The sequence below is a fragment of the Anser cygnoides genome, chromosome 13, assembly GCF_040182565.1.
Source record: "Anser cygnoides isolate HZ-2024a breed goose chromosome 13, Taihu_goose_T2T_genome, whole genome shotgun sequence".
NCBI lineage: Eukaryota > Metazoa > Chordata > Aves > Anseriformes > Anatidae > Anser > Anser cygnoides.
In genome coordinates this window covers 17,317,762-17,341,679 of record NC_089885.1, presented here as the reverse complement: position 1 = coordinate 17,341,679, position 23,918 = coordinate 17,317,762, and the positions used below count along the sequence as shown (strand labels likewise).

Sequence of the window (23,918 nt, the reverse complement as noted above, 5' to 3'; positions counted from 1 at the left end):
TAAACACACATTTTAAAAGCTTAATTATATATATATATATTTTTTTAATTGCTGTATGTGGATTTCTAACAACATGATAAAACATTCTCAAGAATAACTTTGTTTCATCACTATTTAAAAACCTTGGTGCCTCCCAAACACAGCACAGAAATCGAGCAGAGGAGATAGACTTTGGAGACAAAACACACCAACTAAAACGTATCGTCGTGCACAAACATGTTACCAGAAACAATGGAATAAGATCAACAATATGTATTAGAAAACTTCTGAAACTATATCATAAGAACACCACCCAAAAACCCAAGGTGTCCCTTTTCTCTCAGCAATCCCTGGGCAATCAAGGGAGACTACTTCCTCTTGATACTCAGGCTGAAAACAATGGTTCAAAGAAGATTAATTCCAAGGATTTTTGAACAGGTCTATGCTAGCCATCTTAAACTGCGATAGCAATGGAGCAAGCCGTACAACTTGACAGGTCAACAACATCATGACATGGCGGTGCCAACCCCAGCCGCTCCTCGCGGCACAACATGGTGCCCTGCCCCTCACACCGCGCCACTGCCGCACTCTTACCTTACCAGGGGCCACAGACCCTGCCGGATTCTGGAAGTGTCAGCCTCAAAAGAAAGCACAGCCCAAGCCGCTGCTCACTTCACCTTGCTCTCCCTGCAGACAGCACGGCAGCCCACAGCCAAGTAGTGCCAGCGCTGGAAGCTTCCTGAAGGTGTGTGGCAACGGGGGCGGCACAGCCGGGCCTTGCCTCACAGTGGCCCCGCATGCTGTCCCTGCGCTGTGGCTGCCCAGCTGCTGGCAGGCGTTTTCATGGCTTCTACAAGCAACTTGTGCAGGACTTGTGCAGAGGTGAGGAGCAGCATAAGCATGCTTTAGAGCAGGAAAAGGCAGTGCTTGGGTGCACCTGTAGGCATCTGTGCGTCGAGCCACCTCGTGTCCCTTGTAGCTGCTGTGTTCTGCCTCCTGTGATCACTCGGCAAAGCCCTTCCACTTCTCCTGATCCCTTACTTGGCAAGGTAGGATGACAGAGAATAATTTAATGTGCGTGTTTAGGATCAGTAAGTTTCCTGTCAATTAAATTCAAGCATTGTGAGTTTTTCTAGTGGTAGACTTTGTATCTTTTCATTATTTATTAGAAATGAGCTAACTAACCCAGATATTAACGAGATTTGGGGCTTGTGAACTGTGATACCTGCCAGGTTGTGAATACACAACATACTTCAGCGCATCCACAGAAAAGTGAAGGTAACTCATAAAGTTGGTCTTGTGCTTTGCTGACCCTGGCCTCGCCTGCAAACGTCGTGCCCTGACTTCACCACAGACTGGCGTCCTTGTCACAGTGCCTGACATGGCCGCAGGCCAGCTCTGCTTGCTGTACCCGGCCCCCTGCTGCTCCTGGCGTTGCTGCTGCCTTGTGTCCCTCAGGGACGGAGGGTACAGTGACAGGGCCCCACCCCACCTGCCTCCCTCGGCCCACTGAGCACCACAACCTCAAGTTCAGCCATCTACCTACTGTGATCCCAACGACCTCGTGTTTTATTTATCCTGTAAGTACCTCCTGTATTCTGGGGCCTAGATATGTGAGGTTTTATCTGTACAGTTATACATAGCGTTTGCTGGAATTCACCTCAGAGATCTGTATCAGCCACCTGCCCTACTTGTTGTTTGTGTAATCCATGATAATTATCATAGAAGATTTGATGTTTTCTTCTAGCTCATTGATGAAATGTCAGGCAGTGAAGGACAAAAAAACAATTACATTAAGATCCTATCAGAAGGATGTCAACTGGATGACAGTTTCCCTCTGACTTCTTAGTTATTAATCCCTTAAATGCATTGTTTTAATTTCTTAATACGTCATTTCCTAGAATATCAAGATTCCTAATATTTCATGTCCTAGAATATCAAGATTCCTTGTTATAGTTGGCGTTGTTTGTTAGTATTTGGTTTGTTTTATTCAGCAAATAGCTAGTTCTGCATTATTGACACAAGGGCATGATATTAAGTGAAGCCAAACAATAAGGTGGGCCACAGCTCTTCCCTAAACAAGATACTTGCCCTAAAGTTGTACATGAATAAAAATATACTTAAATTCATTGCTTAAGGGTAATTTCAAAGTTAGCAGTTCTGCTTCCTCTGAAAGAGTCTGCCAGTGTTTTTTATAGAAAAGGCTACGATTAACCCAAGATCTTTTAATGAGACAGAAAAGTAGAAAAAAAACACATAGAAAATCCCAAACAGAAAAAAGTAATGATCATGAGCACACCAATTAGCCTCACATAAAAATAATGGAGAATTAAATAAGGTTTACGATTGGCTATATAGTTTCGTATGGATTTTGTAAAAATGGATTCTATTCACTTACTATGTTAGAAAGTGATAATGAAAAGTGGTAATTCATCTGGAATTTCATAGTTATTATTGTGTTTTAAGAAGGGCAACTCTGACGTTGACTTTCAGACGAATCCTGCAGATTTCTTTCCAGATTAGGATAAGGTACTTGGGGACTGGAGCCCTGGTGCTGTTGTCCCAATTCATGCAGTTGACCTGACCAGTAGCTCTCTGATACCTTCAAGCAAAAGACCCGCAACCCACATAGTGCGTACGGATACAAATTTTACCTATGCTTTCATGTTGGGAATCATTTATCAATGAGTCACATGCCATGGACTGTTCTGTAAACAAACAGTACCATTTAGTCTTTGACCTAAGAAATTGCATTAGAAAATAAAAATGTTAAGTCATGGTGATTCCCCTACTTCTTCCTTACTTACTATCCAGTTATTTTTTAATCTTTAGCATCACAAAGCTTTAGGATGATAATTATTTTTTGTACTGCACTTACAAAATTAAGGAATGGGTTCTTGATAATTTGGTTGTTTTTGTTCCTAGTATAAACTATTTTTAACTACTTTTTGAATTTAACTATAGTTGAGTGAATGTTGCTGAATGTTCCTGAAAACACTGTTCTACACCAATATTGAAATATCTGTATTTCTATTTTTCTTTCATAGGGAGCTGTGAAAACTAGTCATTTCTTTCTTTTTCTCTTTTCTTTTCTTTTCTTTTCTTTTCTTTTCTTTTCTTTTCTTTTCTTTTCTTTTCTTTTCTTTTCTTTTCTTTTCTTTTCTTTTCCTTTCCTTTCCTTTCTTTTCTTTTCTTTTCTTTTCTTTTCTTTTCTTTTCTTTTCTTTTCTTTTCTTATCTTTTCTTTTCTTTTCTTTTCTTTTCTTTTTTCTTTTCTCTTCTCTTCTCTTCTTTTTTCTTCTCTTCTCTTTTCTCTTTTCTCTTTTCTTTTCTTTCTTTTTTCTTTGCTTTTCTTCTCCCTTTCCTTTCCTTTCCTTTCCTTTCCTTTCCTTTCCTTTCCTTTCCTTTCCTTTCCTTTCCTTTCCTTTCCTTTCCTTTCCTTTCCTTTCCTTTCCTTTCCTTTCCTTTCCTTTCCTTTCCTTTCCTTTCCTTTCCTTTCCTTTCCTTTCCTTTCCTTTCCTTTCCTTTCCTTCCCTTCCCTTCCCCTTCCCTTCCTTTCCTTTCCTTCCCTTCCCTTCCCTTCCCTTCCCTTCCCCCTTCCCTTCCCCCTTCCCTTCCCCCTTCCCTTCCCCCTTCCCTTCCCTTCCCTTCCCTTCCCTTCCCTTCCCTTCCCTTCCCTTCCCTTCCCTTCCCTTCCCTTCCCTTCCCTTCCCTTTCCTTTCCCTTTCCTTTCCCCCTTTCCTTTCCCTTTCCTTTCCCTTTCCTTTCCTCCTTTCCTTTCCTCCTTTCCTTTCCTTTCCTCTTTTTGATGAAGCCATACCATGTAAACATTTTAAAACACATTTTTCTGTCTAGCACATTTTAAAAGTATGTGCCTGTTTACAATAGCAGGAAGCAGAACTCCCTGATGGACTGATGCAATTGCTCGGTGCCTTCCACAACAATGATATGTGGAATCCTGTGTAATTGTTCAAACAACAAGAGCAGGATCTAAAATAGTCTGTTTTCTCTCAGACATTTGTAACTTGAATTTACACATTCATCGTCCTTTATTATATTCCAGTTACTGCAACAAGATAGGCAACGTACAAGTAGGTAAATAGACTGTCAGTAACAAGCCATCAAGTAAATGCAATAATATGTGAATTCTTTCTTTTGTTTTGACATAAATCACTTTTAAAATGTTTTACTTATTTTTTATTCAAAAATTAAAAAGAAAGCAAAAGAAAAACACTGAAATTAATAACAAAAAAGGCCATGTTAAATATTGCAACTTTTAGGTCTTAGCCAACTGCTATTTCATTCTACCTTGTATACAGATGTTAGGCATAGCACCTGTAAGTGCCCCATAGGCTGTGTTCTCAATCACTTCCCCGTAGAAACCACTCTGCAGATTTTCACTGGTATGGGTAGGTTTTTATTCAGGCCCAGAAAGCCTGAAGGATCAGACTAGTTGTCTGCTCAAAAATGGCATTTGGTTTTTCATTTACAGGGACAATCTGTCATGAAAATACCAGGAGACAGAAACATACCTCTGTGCAGTCCCTTCAATTGTTCACTGCAGACACAAAGGATAGAGCAAAGGTTGGGCAACTAGCGTCTTTTCCTCAATTCTCAGCCATAGAGCAAAGAGATGTGAGATTTTGTTTCCTACCCAAATGTCTCAGCCAACAGAGAAGGGAATGAATACAAATTTAATATGCTTCTGGTCAAAGTTCAGCACAGAATCTTGGTCTTTGCTGACTAATACACAAGGATCTCAGGTACTCAGCTGTGTAAAACAGAGAAAGAAGAAATGAAATGTACAAAATGTTATGGCTTTGTTCTTTGTCCTGGTACCTGGAATAATTTCTGAATTAATTTCAGTGTCTTTTTCACAGCATCATATTTCAATTTGCTTCTGCACTTACCTTGTAATTAAGTGTTAACCAAATTACTTCCAAAGAAACATTGAATTTTGATAGAGAATTCCCTTCAAAATCCAATATAATTCATTCTGTTCTTCTCTGAAGGCTATATATTAGTATTTACTTCTTTTCTTCTGTGAACAAACACCAGTGTTTTTAATAATCAACATATTTTTCTTTACATTTCAAAGTGCAAAATACACACAGTGACAGCCACAAAGTAACAATAACCTTATTCCAAGAGAGTGGTGGCAAACCAACATTTTTTCTTGCTGTTAGGAGCCATACAAATTGCAGGTGTTTGTATTGACATTTGCTTAATATGAAAATATACTTGCAGGAAAATATACACTATCTGGCATCTCTAGCAGTCATTCTCACCATTTTCTATGAGATTGTAAACATGTGGATACAAGCAAAGAAAACATAATTGAAGCCATATTAGTAATCATTTAAAAATGGTTTTAAATTATGATGATATTCTTTCACATTTTCTAGAATAGGTTGTTTAGTAAAAAAACTCAAACAGTGCTGTTCACAGCTGGCTTCTCTCTCTGTTTCTGTTTTCTTTATTCTTCCAGTCCCAGCACACCTTTTACATAGCCCCACAGCAGTGCTTCTTCACACCAATATGATGCGCCAAAATTCTCTCTTTGTTTTACAGCACACAACCTGTCATTCTGCTGCACAGCCCACTGCAGCTTTCTAGTTTCCCACATAGACTGAGATTCAAATCTCAAATGATATCAAAAAGCAAAGCATTCCCACTCCAATTTCATACAAAGCACAGGATTTCAGATATATTTTTATGTGGAAAGCCAAAGTTTACAGCAAGATTTTACTGTCATTTCAAGTAGTAGAATATTGTGAATTTTTTACTCATTTTTACATTATATGTCATGATTAAAATGAAGTAGTATTTAGTGTAATGACATTTTTAAGTGTTAACCAATGTATTCTTATGCTAGAAACAAGTATATCTGTACGATCAGAATTGTAAGTACAACTCTTGGTAAACATAAAAATTTCTCTTGTTTTCCCTTTTTATGCTTTTGTTTATGTTTTTAGAAAGATTACTAAATGAAAGATAACTGAAAAAAAAAAAAGCTACTGCCAATGATAATGGAAATTTACTGTGTTGTGAAGGACTCTTATTTTATCATTCTTTAATACTATTAGTCATAATATTCATATTCATGGATTTTTTAGGGTGTAAGCCAAAAAAGTAAAATTAGTAGTTTATTGTGTAGCTGATCTAAGCCAAACTCTGAGAAATCCATACACATCTAGTTGTGTTAGGCATTTTTAACGCATCCTGCCTAGCCTCTCTAAAGTCACCTTCAGAGCTTACAATATTTACCTTCTTCTCCTTTCTCCCTTTTTTTTTTTTTTCCTTTCGGTACAAATTTTGCTTCTTTTTGTTTTCCACGCAATACTGCGCATCTTGTGTGAGCTTACCTGTGGCTAGGACATGATAATGCTGGTACAACACTGGAACTAAGTTTTCTTCTACACAGTCACGGGGCTAGAATGACCTTCATGTCAGAGCCTGAGGCTTTACTAGGCCGTAGTGGTCCTGACCAGCCTCCTCTGGGGCCATCCGTGCCCAAGGGCCCGGGAGCCCTTTCCAGGTGAGGCCGGAGCCCACAGCCCCAGCCTGAGCTCCTGAGCAGGGGAAGCAGGGAGGGAGGCGCCGGGCTCAGCTCCCTGGTAGGCAGCGTGCGGGAATGGCACGGAGCTGTGCCTGGGGAGGGTCAGAGCGGACATGAGGAAAATTCTCTTTACTGAGAGGGTGGTCAGGCACTGGCACAGGTGTTGATGGCCTGTGCCTGTCAAGATGGATGAGGATATTTGGATAATGCCCTCAGTACTGTGCTTTAACTTTTGTTTAGCCCTGAAGTAGTCAGGGAGTTGGTCTCAATGATCTTTGTATGTCCCTTCCAAGTGACCCACTCTATTCTATTTCATTCCATTCTAAATATTTGATAGCTTAATACCAGCTCAAACTCAACATCAGCTTTCATGAAGCCACATCATTTTTCTTTATTCTTTTTACTTGCTATTGCAGAAATTAACTCTTTCCAGTTTGAAAATGTGGTACTATAGCCATTTCTTTTGTCCTTTTATTTTATAAGCTAAATGTCATGCCTCCAAATATAATTAGGTCTTTCTATTTTTCTAATCTCTGTTTAAAGTATTTACCTGCATTCTTTTTTGTCCTAGTACTTTTCCACTACCTGCTTATATAGCATTGCCCCTTTTCATGTTTAATTGATAACTCTTCCCTACTTCATATATATATGAATGATCAATGGTCATACAAAAAATACATGTACGATAGAGCAAGGAATTTCTCTCATGTCTTTGAAGTCCTTCCAAATCTTGCATATTTTTTTCTCCAAGTAATGGTAGGCAGTATAAATGTAGACTATTCTTTGCTAAAAAAAACTAGGATCGAATTATTACTTTTTATTTCTTGGCTGTACTCATTTCATCTTGATTTCTGTACCTCACTCATGCGTCTTTCCTGAAATTCCATATCCCTCTTTTATCCTAGTTCCTACTCTATTCCATTTACAATCTATCTTGCTTACCCCATTTGCCCTTACTGTATATTTTCATACTCTTCATGCTGTTTACACGCAGTTGCTTAAGCTCTTGCGGTACTTTCCAGCAGGAGAGCTGGACCCCAGGTATGTTTATATCACTCTTGAGTATAACTATTTTTCTTCTGAAATGAGGCATGTGTATTTAGCGTCCTATCATTCACATTTTTTCATGATTACATATAATAAATATCATATACAATAAGGAATCAAATAGAAATACCATTTCTGATGCAATTATAAATCACCCTCTGTTGTTTTCAGTCTGTACCTACAGAGATACACACCAGTCAACCTCTCCTTCACAGAAACAACCGGTAAAAACAAACAGATCTCCTTAGTGCTATTTATCTTTTAAGATCTTTCTCCATAACAGAGTTGTGGCAGAATTTTCTCACAGTGTTGTTTTTGCAATAAGCAGACCTTTATTAGATTGGGGGGAGGAGAAAATGTGCCTGACACACGTGATTTGGAGATCTCAGTGCTCCTTTCACAAGAATGGAGGCTGATAATGATGAAGGGACCTTTGAGGGACTCCAGGACTATGTACACCTCTTATTTTATGTTAGTCTAATAAAAGTGTAGCTGCTTCTACAATTCAGCTGTCTAGTTCTGTTGGCAAGAACTATATTTTTCAATAAATCATTTTCAAGCTTCTTTTGATATCTAATCCCTTGTGTCGATGATATGTTTCTGAAAAAGCAAAAGCAAAAAACTCTCCTAGGCTGTTTTTCAGTGGCAAGTACTAGACAAAATGGATCCCAAATGCTGCCACGCACTTATAAACAGTTCTAACTATATAGTGTGTTTACAGTAACGAAACTCCCAGTACTGTCTCAAGTAAGTAACAAGGTATAGTATTTGAGGTACTAGCTGGAGTCTGGAGGCATGAGTTGTGTTGTCAGTCGTTGCTCTCCCCATCTTGTGTGTGACTCGAGCATGTCACTCTGGGCCTGTTCCCCATCCTGCTCCTCACCTACTTTGCTTGCAAGTTCTTCAGATGCTAACCCCTCCCTTATATGACAATCCTACCACTGTTAGGCATCGTTATTAGAGAACTGTGTAGTACACTAAGTGGATAATAATAGGTAATTCATCGCTTGTGTACAACATATACTTATCACTTACTTAGAAAATACTACAAAATAAAATTTAGAGTTGGCCAACTGCCATTTTGTCATTATCAATTGCCATTTGTCAACATTTGTCACTGCTGCAAACTTCCCATACTATCAGTGGTCATAGAACTCCGGAGTGATGGACATCTCCCTGATGTTCTTTTGAATATGTTACAGTTTTTCCTCCTAACTTTGAAAAAAGGTTATAGTGACAGATTCTTTAATAAATAACAGGATTTGCTTGGTTTGTACACTTCTACCATTGTGGTATCATATCTGGAAGTATGACCCAAATGTAAGGATCAGACATGGAGCCCTCAATCATCTTCCTTCAACCATGTTTATCGCCTATACAAAAAACACCTTTCATGTTATGTCCCTTTCAAGAGTATTGTAAGCCTTAGTAGATCATAAACTTTCAAATAAAATAATAATAATAAAAAAAAGTAATTATCATTGTTGATCATTACTAGGTATCATTACTTGGTCTTCTAATGTCACTCATTTATTCCATTTCTGGAACTTCTTTTACATCTAAATGTAACTGACCCAAATCCATGACTTAGTAAATAACTTGACCGTCTAAAGAAGAGAATGTAAATACAAGCATACAATATTTTATATTTAGAACAGCATAAATATGCTCTCATCTCACTTGTCAACTAATATGCATATACTTTTCACATGGAAGCTTTAATGTGTTAGGCATTTTGCTACTTTCGCATGCTGGCCAAGGAGTACTTCCACATGCATTACATTCCACATTCATTGCAAGCTAATGCATTATACAAAAATAATTTTTTTTAAATGAAATATTTACATTCCTTTGAAGGTTTAATAACAGATATCCCAAATGGCTGCATTTTCTCATTTCTGCATTTTACAGTAATTGCTTTACTCACTATGTAATCTTTGGTGATTTTCCAATTAATTGCCAACCCATCTGACTACCTTTACTCGGTGTTTTATTTCTGGCTTTTGAAAAATTTTAGCAGCTGTAAAAACCATCATGGTAGTGTTTTTGACTGCTTATGATCTGAAAATGCTACGCAGACATTAATTAAGTCAGATAATGCTATTTATCACACACTACTGTGATTGATGCAAGTACTCTGTAGACTGTGTATGTGTAAGCAATTCAAAGCACAGTCATAGTTTCAGTTGCAGGCAGAGTTTCATTGGTAAAGTCCTCTTATTAATTAGTGGGAAATTTAACTCACAGTATCAACAACATGACATGGTAAATTGTTGCAGTAAGTAACAGCAGCTTGAAAAATGTTAAATGGCACCAAAGTCTACTCATTTCATTATTGAGTCTTCATATGCTTTGTATTTGTATAGACTTTACTGTATTGAGTGTGAACTACTTGTCTTTCCAGAAAACAGGAATTAGGATAAGGACAGGAGTCCTGTGCTGCAGTGCCTTGCTGAAGAAAATAATAACAAGAATCACTGAAAAGAAGAGAAAATAATATAAGACTTAGCTGTGCGGGCTCTATTTGGCAGAGTTTCCTTTTAGGCCCTAATCGCAGGAACGAGGTTTGTTCTAAATTGTTTGCATTTGCTTCCGAATGTCTGGAAATTTGCTCGTTAGGTGTTCAGGTGGAGGAAAAAGCTTTCTCAGGTGCAGAAAGAAGTAATGCTGTGCAGCCAGTGGAAAGGAACATTCAAACAATTATACACCCTACTGCTTCAAGTCATATTAAAACAATCTATAAGCTAATTCAATGCTAACACAATGTCTCATAAATGGTAAGCAGGCCGGATGAACATCCTGGCTGAGCAGGCTGGATGAACACCTTTCCAAGTTGAGAAATAGAGTAGCACTGCATTGTTCAGCAAGGTTTTAACTGCCACTTCTGTGTTTAAAGCGGGTATATAAAATCAGTGTTTCTAACACAGATTTATTTCCGGAATGTGTCAGACAGTTCAGAAAAGATTATATTCTCCAGCACGTCATACAATTTCTGTAGTGGTCCTTTAATTTTTGTAAAATGTACATTTTGGAATACATGTTCCTAGTTCTAAATTTATTGCTTAGAAGAAAAGCTAACAACTAGCAACTAAGATTCTGAAGTTAGATGATCTTTTACCGACCTGATTCAATTCCAAGATTTTCTAGTATGACCTGGCTAGGGAAATTTAACCAAAAGCAGTCAAATAGAGGTTTAAGCCAGTTCTAATACAAGACAGTTCACCACCACCCCCAGCTCCGACCACAATTTATAGCTAGTCCCGTGGGTGTGGTGTCAGACACAAAAAAATTGTGCTCAAACAGTGAATTTATAGTAGAAGTATCTGGACTTTTTAAAGCTCTCCTGGTCTTGTTTAAAATCATGTTCCTGGCTAGTTCAAGGTAACTAAGTAATTTCCACTAAAACACAAACCAAAACGGTACCAGTATCATTAAATAGGAGGAAACTGTAAAAGACATTGAAAAAACATCATCACTGAGGTGATTTTCCCTGAGTCCTAACTACAGAGAGGTTGCAGCTCATAACAACATGGAATCCACACTCTGATCTCTTCAACTACCACTGTCTAGCCAGTTTAGGTAAAGAAACAAAACTCTGTATAAATGATAGGAGAACTTGGACTTTGAGAGTCTAAGGTACCTATCAATGAAGTAAAGACCCATAGGAGAATGGGACCCCATGGCCCAGAGGTTAATAAAGCTGTGCAAGGTGTATGAACTCAACCGGCACTGAGATTTAATGTGTTTCATTTTTCTAAGGAGGGTATTCTTTTTGATTTACTCTCTCTTTCCCCTCAAATTGCAAGTGGTCAGTTATGCGAACATTTGCAGTCTTGTTTTGAGTAGGAATATCCATGTTTGGAGACAAAAGATTGAAAAAGTGAACCCTGAGATCTCCAATCACAACTCAAAAGAAGTCATAGTCTCTTAATTTAGTAACATTTAGCACCCTAAACTAAGATTTGGTTATTTGACAGTGGCTGTGGGATGTTGTAGGATTGCCTGTCTTAGAAAAGGCTGCCTCAGAGTTTAGCAAGGGGCTAATACAAAGATCTATTAAAAGTAACAGCATGTAAATCAAATTTCTGCAGGCACTACTAATATTTTCTCTTATTTTTCATTTGATGGACTGCTGATGGACTGATTTCCTCATCTCCAAGTGCCCATTTACATCTTGAATCTCCCTTTTGTAATGTAACCATGCTCCTATGAGCACAAATTGTTAGGTATCATAGAGACAGAAAGGTTGTTTTTATAACTGGCAAATCTTTAAACGGATCTTGGAATGTGAAAATCACACTGAGCTTTTTTTGGTATGCCTCATGCTTTGTTATCTCTAATACTAAAGCAGCCAAGATGTCTCATGAAGCATAGTTAAAAATGTGAATGTAGTTACTATTTCCACGTACCTCAAACGAAATGTTCTGCTACTGGAACTCATTTAATTCGTCTGTTAAAATAGTGGTTAAATACAATGTCTTCTCCTGACTGTCTTGATGCTTCAAGGTGAATCAGGAAGATTAAGTATTACCAACTTACTAACTTTTTTGTTCTTTGTTTCCTTTTTTTTCGGTGGAGCAAAATTTTGGCTTTAAGCTACAAAATTTTTCCCACTTTAAGGAAAAAAAATCAAGAATATAACAACAATTATCTTAAAGAACTGAGGGGCATTATAAAATTTGAGGAGGATGCTTAATGCAGCTTTGAAGGCTGTTATGAGGACTGACAGGTCTTTCAACTGAAAATTCAGTGGCTGCCTAGTCTTTCAGATACCTTTAAATTTTCCAAATACTTTCTTGCATAATTTTTCATAGTGATTCTATTTGATCAAAAAGTAAAGCAAAACAAAACAAACAAAAATGAATGTAGAGAGAGAGTTAAACATGAGAATCATGAATGCTGGAAACTCAGGGATTACCAGTAAGGGATCTCCATGCAGATAGAATGAAAGCATCATCTTTCATACCCTGGAGTATCAGTAGCATCAGCTATATTTATTAGCTGGGATATATTGAAGAGAAGTACTTGGAATCATGCTTATGGTACTACTTGCATGAAATTTAAAGCCTCATCTTTGTAAAAATGGAGTGGTATTACAGATCTGAAAACCTACAGTTCTCATAAATGAAATATTTAAAGATACTGTTGGAAGTATCTTTAAATATTAGAAGAAACTTCCTGCTTCTTCTGATTGCTGTCTGCAAGCCATAGTAAGTTCACTTATCTTTTTTTTTTTTTTTTTTTTCCCCAAATTACTTTATGTCTGGAATGTATCTGAAAATTCAAGACATGAAAAGACTGCCCAAAAAGACAAGGTGGTACATACCATCTGTCAGGCATCCCCAAATGTTAATTACTTATGAGTAAGATTTAAGATCAATATGGAAATGGAAATGATCTTCAAAGAGTATCTGAAGAGCCATGGCTGTAATTCAGATCTCTGTATGTCTTGATCCTTTTTTTCTACCACTTCAGTCAAAGTATGATACTTATTTTTACAGACTATGTATTTTAGCATATACTGCTCGTCTGGTAAAACTTTCAACAGCACTTAAGGGCAATGCCTATTGAGAATGAATATTACAGGAAATCTTATATTTATACATGACTCAGACTGTAATTAGAGAGAGATGTTTAAACAGCTTTTTTTTTTCCTTTTAGGTACTATGTAAAAAGAAACAACAGCAAATTTCTTCATGTTTCATTGTTATTGTTAAACAACAGAACGGTTGGGATAGAAAAGATCAAACTATTACTCTAATTTTGAACCTATAGATCTTAAGTGTTAGATCCAAAGCAGCCCAGTACTTCTGGTTCTAAGTTACATCCAAAACTGAGCAAAATATATTATTTTACCCTTAAGATATAGAAGAATTTTTTGTGTAATAACTTCTGTTCACTCAAGATTTTGCCCTGAGAGGAACAAAGACTGCACAAAAATATCTAATCTTCAGAGGTTTCTATGCTTTACAACGAAAAATTCCTGCACAGAGAATAATCTCTTGAAAAGAACTTATTTACTTAGCCCTCAGGTAGAAGAGTTTATGCACACATAGAAAATCCAGATAGTGTCTTACAGTCTTGTGTATCTCACATGCAGCCTCTATTCACTTCTCTAAAAATGAGTAACAGAGCTTCAAAACAGCTGTATGCAGGCTCGTCTCTCGGATGAGTTGAAGCTAAGCATATCTATAAAATGTTTCCCAAAAAGACTAATAACATTTTACAATAGAAGACTGGAAATCCTAATGCTCAAATTTTCTTCGAAGAAGTGTTTCTTTATATCCTTTGCTCAGAAAAGGCAAACTGGCTGTTGAAAGCCCCTTGTTTTGCTTAGGAATGTTTTTGTTGTTACTGCCCCACAGTGGCTCATTGGAATATGTATGCAGGGCGGTTGTTTTTTTCTGCTTGAGCAGGCATTTGAAGAGGGGGAGGGTTGCCAGGGAATCTTATTTTCACTCAGACTGCCTTGCTAATGATCTACAGTTATAGGCAAATACAGCTATAATCCAAGATCACAATTTTTTTCAAGGCCTTATTAGAGAGTTAATGTATTCTTCTTTTCAATGTATAGATTACATTTTCCTCTTGCAAATAGTTCTTTAGATTGTATGTAATAGAAGGATTTAATAGATAAATGGAGGACTGATTCAGAGAACAGGCATTTCATTGAGTCCTAATAGTGACAGTGAATCCTGCAGGATGTCATGAATGGTAAAACCCTCAATGAGTGTAAATACACATCCGTGCGTGTAAATACTCTTTCACACACTGTTCCTCTGTACATACTTCTCTTTAATAAGACTTATTCTGAGAACAAAATCAAAACATATCTTACAATCTCAAAAATGTAGTTCTGTATTATATATTTAAGACACATGTATCGATCAGGATCTCATTTTTAGGTTAGTGGTCTGATAGTTTTGCTAATAATTTTTATGTGGCACAGCTACCACTTTGCACAATAGACCAAATTCTCCTGCGCACTGTGGCTTTGGATTGCTCTGCAAGCGTCATCCATCTTCTAAAGCAATGAGGAGGCTTCAGTCACACATATTTTCATACCACTTCCAACTCTCTGCTGTGACAGTAGGCAGTAAAAGGGAGGGTTAGCCTAGAATGTTACCGTGCCAGTTCAACCTCTTGGCCCTCCTTGCCAAGTACCTTCATTCCGTATTGAGACATCGGCCTGTGTGCACAGCAGCAGTAGTGTCATGGTAGTTTAAGCACAAGTATCAAATTGCTTTTTTGAATTATTTTCCTACCTCTTTTGCAGATTTGTGTTTAGATACATTTAGTCCAATGCTCAAATTGATTTCAATTTGAAAATGTGATTAAAAAAAGGAAAGTAGACTGAAATTCAAGACTGTTTTGAGTCAGTGAAGCAGGGAGACTTTCGAAATTCTGAGTCACCCTTCATTCTGACCTTGATTTGCAATATATAATTTAGTGAATCTCACATCACATCAGATGCTCATTGGGTTAAAAAGATCAGTGAGCTTACCTGCCAGTACATATGTAGCTTACCTCTTTGTTTTCAGTTCAGCTTGTCAGCATACTAGTGATCTGCGTTCCATCTGCACATGGAGGGAGAAATGTTTCTTCCTCTTAGTACATAGGCTAGCACTGCACTGTAGTTCCCTTTTCAGCTGAAGACTGTTTATGGGGCTGAGCATACTTCTGCTGTCATCCTAATTTTTCTGCATTGTTATTGTACCAGCACAAAGTTCTTGAAATGTGTTGTTTAAAATGCTGGCTGCTCAGCAAATGATCTAGTGCACACAGCATTGTAATAATACAGAAATCTGCATGTTGAATTTCAATTATGCTTTAAAGCTTTTTAAGCAGAGTGCTTACACTTTCTTTTCAACATGCAATGAAGTGTTAGTTTGGTTTGGGTTTTGTTTTGTTTTTTGTTTTCTTTTTCTAGAAACATCAGCATAGCAGGGCACTGGAGAGCTTCCTTCTGTTTAAGTGATTGTTTACTTTAGCTCCTGTGCCCTGTGGAAAGCCTGCCTAGTGAGTGACCATATTATAAAAGAAACTCGCTCTGTTTTCAAATCAGTTAATGCATTATATCTCTCTCATGAAAGAGAGGAAATTAATTCTGTGAAATGCTTTGTACTTTCCAGTGTTTAAATACCCGGTGCAGTAATGCATTTTGAGGTTGGTACAGAGTAGAAGGGTGCCCTATCACAAGATTTATTTGCACAAATTTGTCACTGGTGCATGCAGACAACATTTGATAGGGATTGACTGCTTAGGTCATGAAATAAGAATCGTTATTTACTGCTTTGGACTGAGGCTTGCAACTCGCTAGCAATTATCGGCTTTGTTATGGGAAACATTTGGGTGCACCACTCTCTGCCAGGCCAGATTTCATTGACTTTCTCACAGACCAAAAAGAACATCTTTGATAACTTTAATAAAATATGCAGGGGAAATAGTGCAAAGCTTGATTCAGCCATGGTGGCAGCGGAGAGGGAGCAGAAAAGGATTTGTACAGTAGCAGAGCATTCTCATTGTCACAAAACATGGTCACTATAAATTTAACACTGGAATGCAGTAAATTCTCACAGCCTAGACTACTAAGGCAATCCAGAGGTCACCAAATAAGGAGATAGGCTTCTATGCCATAATGCAGCAGTGTGCAGAAATGCAGGCATAGAGCCTAAAAGGAATATAATCAGGTTAGTGTGGCTGAATATAATTTTATTAGCCCAGTTTGAAAGGCAGAACTAAGCTGCCCAACTGCAAATTGTTTTGATGAAGCCATAGTGCTTCAGGGGTCTCTGCACTCTACTGCACTGGTCTGTGTAGTAAATCCATGATCGGTCAGAGGAAGGTGAAGTAAGTTGGATTAGGATAATGGCATCATCCTCATTAGCAGCAAAATCACAGGCTGCAAAAGAAAAGCAAAGCTTTTTTTTTTTTTTTTTTTTTTAAAGTCAGAGGTTGGGATAAGCTAGAACAATTTGAGGTTTGAAAAAACGTAAAATGAGAAATACTAGAAGCTTATGTCCCTTCTGTAGAAGCCCACCTAATAGTACACGGTTCTTCAAGCTAATGGACAGAGGAATGATGAGAACCAAGGTTTTCATTAACAGCATCTGAAGAGGAGAAAGAATCCATAAACTCTGAATAACCACTTCAATAACCTTACTTACAGAGGGGTGCAGTTTAAACAACAGTTTATAAAACAACATAGGCTCAAAAAAGAAGATACAGCATATAAAAATATTGTTGCAAGTAGTTCTAAGAAAACTGAAATACCATGGGTAGTTGGTAACCAAGAAGACAAGTAAAACATGTAGAAAAAAGTGAAGGAAGTATGATTTTTACTTGCTCCTTGTGCAACGTAAATTAAAAATGGGAGTACTATACTATAAAAAAAGGTTGTAAGAACATTTCAGGGGCCCTGGTGACAGAACAAACCACTTTAGCCCTATTTTTTTTCAGTTTAGTACAATGTCACCAGAGTCCCTTGATGTGAATAACTTTATAATCCACAGAAACCTCCAACACTAATTCTCGGTTTACGCATGCATGCATTTTGCTTGTAGAAAGCAAGAAAACCAAGAGTAAAATTTCAGATTTTTCATAAGTAATGAATCCAACTGTAGTCTTGAAATACTATAATAACCTTTACCTTTTCAAATTTTGGAGGTAACGTGTTTAAAATGCTTTGCTTTATGAATCTTGTATTTTAAAAAATTACTTCAGAGGATTGCTCAAAAAAGTAAATTCAGTAACAAAACTTTGTTAGTTACAAACAAATTATGGTCTGTATTTATTATAGTTTAATAACAAAAAATATTAATCCATTGACTCAACTATGATGATGGTAAAAGGGAAGGAACCTCAGTGTAATACCCCATGTTCACAAGACAGGACCTCAGGTATTTAAAACTGAATTGTGATAAAGCATCTTCTCACAGCCAAGAAAACAACCTCAATACAGAAATCATGACCCTAGTCACCAGAATTAGGATTATCTCATATTTTCAAGTAGAACTTGGCTTCCTCTAGAACCATTGGTGTTAAAACAAGTGAGACAGAAAGAACTCCTTTTTGGTAGCTGCCAGCATTTAAGTTAAAGTGACAATAGAAGAACATCCTCTGAGCACACATAATGACTTACACTCCAGACAAAAAGGGACTAGTCACAAGCAGGCAGGTGAGAACAGAACATGGTCTCCTGTATCTTGTGAATATGCTCTAACAACAGAGCTGCTTATGGCAAAAGGCCATGAGGGCATCATCCCTCCTTTCTTGTACATACCATCTCACTTATCAAAGTGTGTTTCTGGAAGGGTTTCCATGCCTTAAGTGCCAAAACAAGGGAAAACCTCATGCTGACACTAAGCCCCAAAGAGGGGCAGAAATTCAAGATAAATTATGTTCCATGTTTCTTCCCTTAGCATGCTAATTTTTGTAGATCCTATTCTGCAAGTATAACCCCAGCAAAAAGCTGCGCAAGAAGCCTACACTTAGCTTTACCCTTTACCTTTTTTTCTTTTTAATTGTTCCTCTTATCAGAGGTAAAATTAAGTTCAGTAGTACTTGTTGGTGTTCTGTGCTATTCTAACAATGTAAAGCTGCTTGAAATTTGCTCTCTGTTAAGCCAGATGTAGTCTGTTTCTATCAGCTGAACGATATAAAGCAGCTAGAGCTGGTGAGTCTGATCTGAGGACTGTTTCCTTCTGAGGCATATCTCTGCTTTGCATATTTGTGTAATACATACAGGCATCTTTGAATGTATTATATTACATTTTTATTTTAAAATAGGTAAGGTTAAGAAAAATGTCTATAAGCACATGGCATTTCTATGACTAGCTCCTACATCATTCAGCACTAAGGGAGAGCTTAAAATGGATGGGAGCACCTGAAGAAGACTGTATCTGGCTAATTTGTGTTTGTCACTACTACACGTGTATGTGTCAGTGGTTGGTGATTCATGTTTGAGGAGATGACTGGCAAATACCAGTCCAAATTACTGCAGGAAGTGGATAGACAGGAGGATAGCAATTTCACACGTATTACAGGGTTATAAAAGCAAGTTAATGTTAGGGTGCTTTGAGCAATGGAAAATATAGTGATACAAATAGGCAAATATTTGTTTTTGTCTTATTCATAGGCAAACACTGAAAACATTTCAGAAAGATACTGAAATAACTGTAGAGGAAACTTAACACTAGTCTGAAAAACACTCAGCTTTGCTTTCATTTCGCATTAGTCATTGTGAGAACTGTCTTCTGAGATACTGAAGGTATTATCATGGTTGACTACATTACACTTAAAACCCTCAGGGTAGCACTACACTTACCTGTGCATAACCTGCAATCAAATATGAAAAATAAATATTAAGGCACATTTTGGAATCCCTGAGGCCTTTTTTGAGTGGCTTATGCTGTCGACTTTAGTTTATATCATGTTTTAAATTTGGCAGATACATCAACAGCAATGCATACTTTATTTTCAGTTCAGATAAAGCGTTTTGTTTAACCATGGCTTGAATATGCCCTGAATTACATGGCAGTACAGATTACAGGTTGAGATTTTTTTCCGTCATAGACTAAAGCGAGACCTTTTGTAGTTCAGGTCTAAAACAGATCAGAGTCTCTGTTCTTCATTTACGACAGACAGATTGCAAGCAAATGAATAGAAGCAGAAGGAGAGATGGACTGCAGTACTTCACCTTTGCCTTTTAGTGTGCTGACCCATTACCCAGCAGAAAATCGTATTCTCTGAAGAGATCTACAGTCTGTGTCTCTGTTTCACATACTGAAAGAAGGCAGAGCTCATTGGGAATTATGATACACAGTGATATGTAGTCAAAATATAGTTCAACGATGCCATAATGTACATACTCAAGTGGTAATCGTAAATCTGGCATTTATTGCTGCCATACCTGGGTGTCTTTGGATTAGGACATGGCTGTCCATAGCGTAGATAGACACCTGGATAGCTCTGACTTGTGTTGGAGGATAAACCACATGAAATTGAGGAATGTTTTACTGAGGTGTGCTTCTGGTCTTACTCTCCTCTCACGTCCAGTAAGCCTGACGCATAACAGACATTCCTGTTGTCAGAGCTAGATAAGATTTAGGCTTGATCTCATTTAAATTTTATCAGCATAGCTGTTGATCAGCTGTTGTTATTCATACAACTATCCTGATTCTAGAGTTATCTGTTTAACTGCTGTTGTACTGATGCCAGGGTATGCCAGTAGAAACACTTTTATACCTGTGTAATTGGATCTACACTAAAGCGATTGAAATAATGATAAAAGCAAAAGCTGGTCTTGTCTGTGCAGGGATTTTTATGAGCAGAAATATATTGCTATAAGCAGGGGTTCAGGCACACCAGTGACTACAACAGCAATGCATTAAAGCATACTATCAGCTTATCCATGGCAACTACAACCTGTGTGGTCTAAACCACAGTAAAAGCAGGATGGGAGTGTGTTCCAAACTTTAAGTTAATGTATTTTACCAGGCCTTTGCCGTGGGCAGAGGGCACTGACTTGGTCAGTTACTTAAGGTCAGCTGATGAATTATCTTCTTAAGCTTCAATAACTTGTGAGCAAGTCTGAGTTCCCTCTTTATATAGTTAAAGCAATTTAAGTCACTTTGTGGTAATGTTATGAAGAAAGAGCAGCTTTGGCCTAGTTTGCCTTGTCCTGCCTTTACATTTCTTCAAGGCATGTAAACAAAACCATCAAAATCATGACAGTAAATTCTTTTCAGTAGCTGTCTTCTCTACAAAGAATACAAATATCAAAATTTCCCACTGCTGAAAAGCCAAAAGAAGTGTTCATGATAGCAGAAGGTAGGCAACTTAAGTATAAGCTCTGTGAATAATTAGAGTAGTAATTATAAATCCCAGCTACCTGGAGTTAGGTAGAGATTGTCCTGTTGAGTTCTGTATTTGAATTTATTAATAATGATAATGGTAATGAAAAAGATGGTAAATAGTTATAGATAATTTTCAACCTTTATTCATAAATATGAAAATTGGAACTGAAAAAGTGGCAAATTTTCAAGCTTTTGCCCAAGATCCATTGTTGGGCAGGAAACAGAGCCCATCTTATACCCTTTCAGAGAACTAACTTATTATTCTTCTCAAATTATGATCATTTATAGCACATATATATATACATAATATATATATATTTTTAGGTCCTATTAAGATCAAGTTTAATCAACTTGTGTTCCATTATATATATATATATGTATAGCCAATATCATAAATAATCATAACTCAAATGATAAATATTCTGGTCTATTTACTCTTAGATTTATCAAACTCGATAGTATCACACTAAGGTTTTTTGGTCCATGTGCTTATTTGGTAGAAGAAGATTCAAAATACCTTTAGAAGTTTTAATGACGTCATTGTGATAATAACCTGAAAGATATAGTCTTGAAAACTCACTCCTTCCTAAATCCATTTCATCAAGAATAATTAAAGTGTCTTTAATGAGCAGTGCGGAGTCCTGCCCCTGGGGAGGAACGGCCCCAGCACCAGGACACACTGGGGGACTCCTGGCAGGAAGGCAGCTCTGGAGAAGGCCGCTGGGGGTCCTGGTGGACCCCAAATTGAACATGAGCCAGCAATGGGCCCTTGCTGCTAAGGAGGCTGACGGTACTCTCGGCTGCACTAGGCAAAGTATCGCCAGCAGGCCAGGGGAGGTGAATCTTCCCCTCTGTTCAGCACAGGTGAGGCCGCACCTGGGGAGTCCCGTGTCCAGCTCTGGGCCCCCCAGCACGAGAGACTTGGGCACACTGGAGAGAGTCCAGCGGAGGGCTGCCAGGCTGATCAGGGGCCTGGAGCACCTCTGCTATGTGGGGAGGCTGAGAGAGCTGGGACTCTTCGGCCTGGAGAAGAGGAGGCTCAGGGGGGATCTTATCCATGTGTACAAATAACCTGAAGGGAGGATGCAAAAGGATGGAGACAGGCTCTTTTCCGTGGTGCCCAGCACCAGGAGAAGAGGCAGTGGGCACAAAATGGAGCACAGGAGGTTCCCCCGGCCCTCAGGAGGCACCTGTGTGCTGCGCAAGTGCTGGAGGCCTGGCACCGGTGGCCCAGAGGCTGTGAGGCCTCCTCTCTGGGGCGCTGGGTGCCCAGGGCAGGGCTGGGAGCTGGGCCCTGAGGGCCCTGCCTGCCCCAATGCATCTGTGGTCCACAGCTAAGATTAGAAATGTGTATTTTAAATGCAGAAAGATTAATTGGACTTGTATAATATACAGGATTAACATTTAAAACTCTGATCTAATCCACTGAACACCAATGGAGGAGTTGAGAGAGGTTTTAGCACAGGCTTTGCCGATCGGTCACTTGATGTCGAACTGTCCAACAACTTTGAACATCACTGATGATTTGTCCTGGAGCTCTGTAGACCCATTTTTGTTTCCTAGTTAATTTTCAGAGAACGTTGATGAAATTAGAGTGATTAAATGCTTAGAGTGAAACTAGGTGCTCAGGTTTTGCAAAGTATACTGATACAGCTGAAGTGACAAAACCTAAAAATCTTTGATTAATATCAGTTTATAAATAGTTCAAGTTCAGGAGTTGAGAGAAATCCTTTTTGCACCAGACTGCTAGGGCTTTTATTACCCTGATTATGTCTGTAAAAAAAATCACAGCCATAAATGCCATAGTGGTGCAGCTAATTACACATATTTTTAAACTGTATACCTAAGACACTTAAGAAAATGTCACTTGTATATTTTTTGTCTCATGTTCTTTTCAAATAATGGGCATAAGTAGCTATCTTTTGAAAGCAAGCTGTGCTTCAGTATTAAGTACTATAAGTACAGAGTTGTTTGTTTCTTTAAATTGCATTTATTATTAGACTCCGGAAAGAAGTACATGCTAATTTCACTGGATGAATGCTAATTTAAGACCTTCAGGCTATGTTGGTAGCTACCAGTTATGAAAAAGAATAATCATGTGTTAAGAAAAACAAACAGTAGTTTGTTGTTGATTGTCTTACTATAAATCAAATGCATCATCTACAACTTTTACCGTGTAAATCAGAATATTATTTCATTGCATTCAAAATTACCAGGATTAAGACCATTTTTTTCCTAGTTTTTCAGTTTAGAGAAATTCTGTAAACCTACAACTTGGCTTCAACATGGGAATTGTCTAGGACAGCAAAAATTCAATTTTTTTCCAAGGAGCATTTTCTTCTTTTGGCAACAACAATGCTATATAAAACTTAAGATACAACTAATTTTCTTCTACTGGTTGGAAATGTAACATGGAAATTTAAACAAAAAGCAAAGGAGGCCTAGGCAAAGCTTAATTAGAGAAAGGTGCAGAAGTCTTGCTAAAAACGACCATCAGTGTACTTTTAACTGATTTGTATTGATGTTTGATTTTTGTTTTGTAAAATTCCTGTGAGTATATTCTCAGCACCGTGTCTGTGTTTTTAATATTAACTGAGAAATATGTTGATTTAAAACCTTGTGTGGTACATTTGTCTTGCTGGTTTGTTGTGGCTGTTTGTTAAGCAAGATCATGATTTGCTATAGATGCCTTGTGAGGGTAAAACAGCTTCATTAATAATCAGTAACTAGGCAGTGAAATTAAATTACAGTGATTAAAATTATCTGGTATTTTTTCTGCTAAATATTATCCAAAAACCTTTTCTAATTTTTTAGTTGCAAACCTATTGGAGATCCTGAAGGAGTATCATTGCCTATGACTCCCTCTAGTGATTCTGCTATGGGAAATGCAGCCATCTACAGATAACAGCCATATGAAGTCACCCCGAATTCTTCACTAGATACATTTTCAAGACTAGAATAAAGTTTTTCATAATGGCAATCGAATTCTCAATAAATTAAATTGTTTTTATAAGCAGTGAGATAAAATATTCTAGAACACACACTATTTGGGGAAATTGATATTTTGCAGCAAATAAATAGTTTCAGATGCCAGGAGCCTGTCTTCCTACTATTTAATGGAAAACTCTGAAAAGCCAATAGAAATACAAGCTTCTGTGTTTAAAATGAATAGTGCTAGTGCGTTCCTAGCTTGATACTGTTAAATCGATTTTCAAAAAATGCTGAGAATCCTTTGTGGGATAATTGGGAAACTTCAACACAAAAATCAGTCTAATTCACTTACTGCATCATTTTGTATATCGCTTTTTGCATCAGTTTGTAACACAGTCAGACAGAATGTCATAATATGACGATGTACAGCCACATCACTGGGTGTACCTAGAATTTACGTTCTCATTAACAATCTCTCATTACAATTTTAGAGTCTTCAAATACTCGCTAACCATTACCATCAGTTGATGGTATTTTTACACTATC

The 23,918-nt window shown here is 37.7% G+C and overlaps 1 long non-coding RNA gene across 2 annotated transcripts; it reads left to right on the top strand.

The window, feature by feature from the left end:
• Positions 1-888: 888 nt before the first annotated feature.
• LOC136791877 (uncharacterized) lies at positions 889-23,918 on the top strand. Of its 2 annotated transcripts, none has more exons than XR_010834845.1 (3): positions 889-1,028; positions 4,471-4,562; positions 23,256-23,916. It is a non-coding gene; the product is annotated as an uncharacterized lncRNA (long non-coding RNA). The 2 variants fall into 2 exon arrangements; XR_010834844.1 differs by having other exon boundaries at positions 992-1,559; positions 23,256-23,918.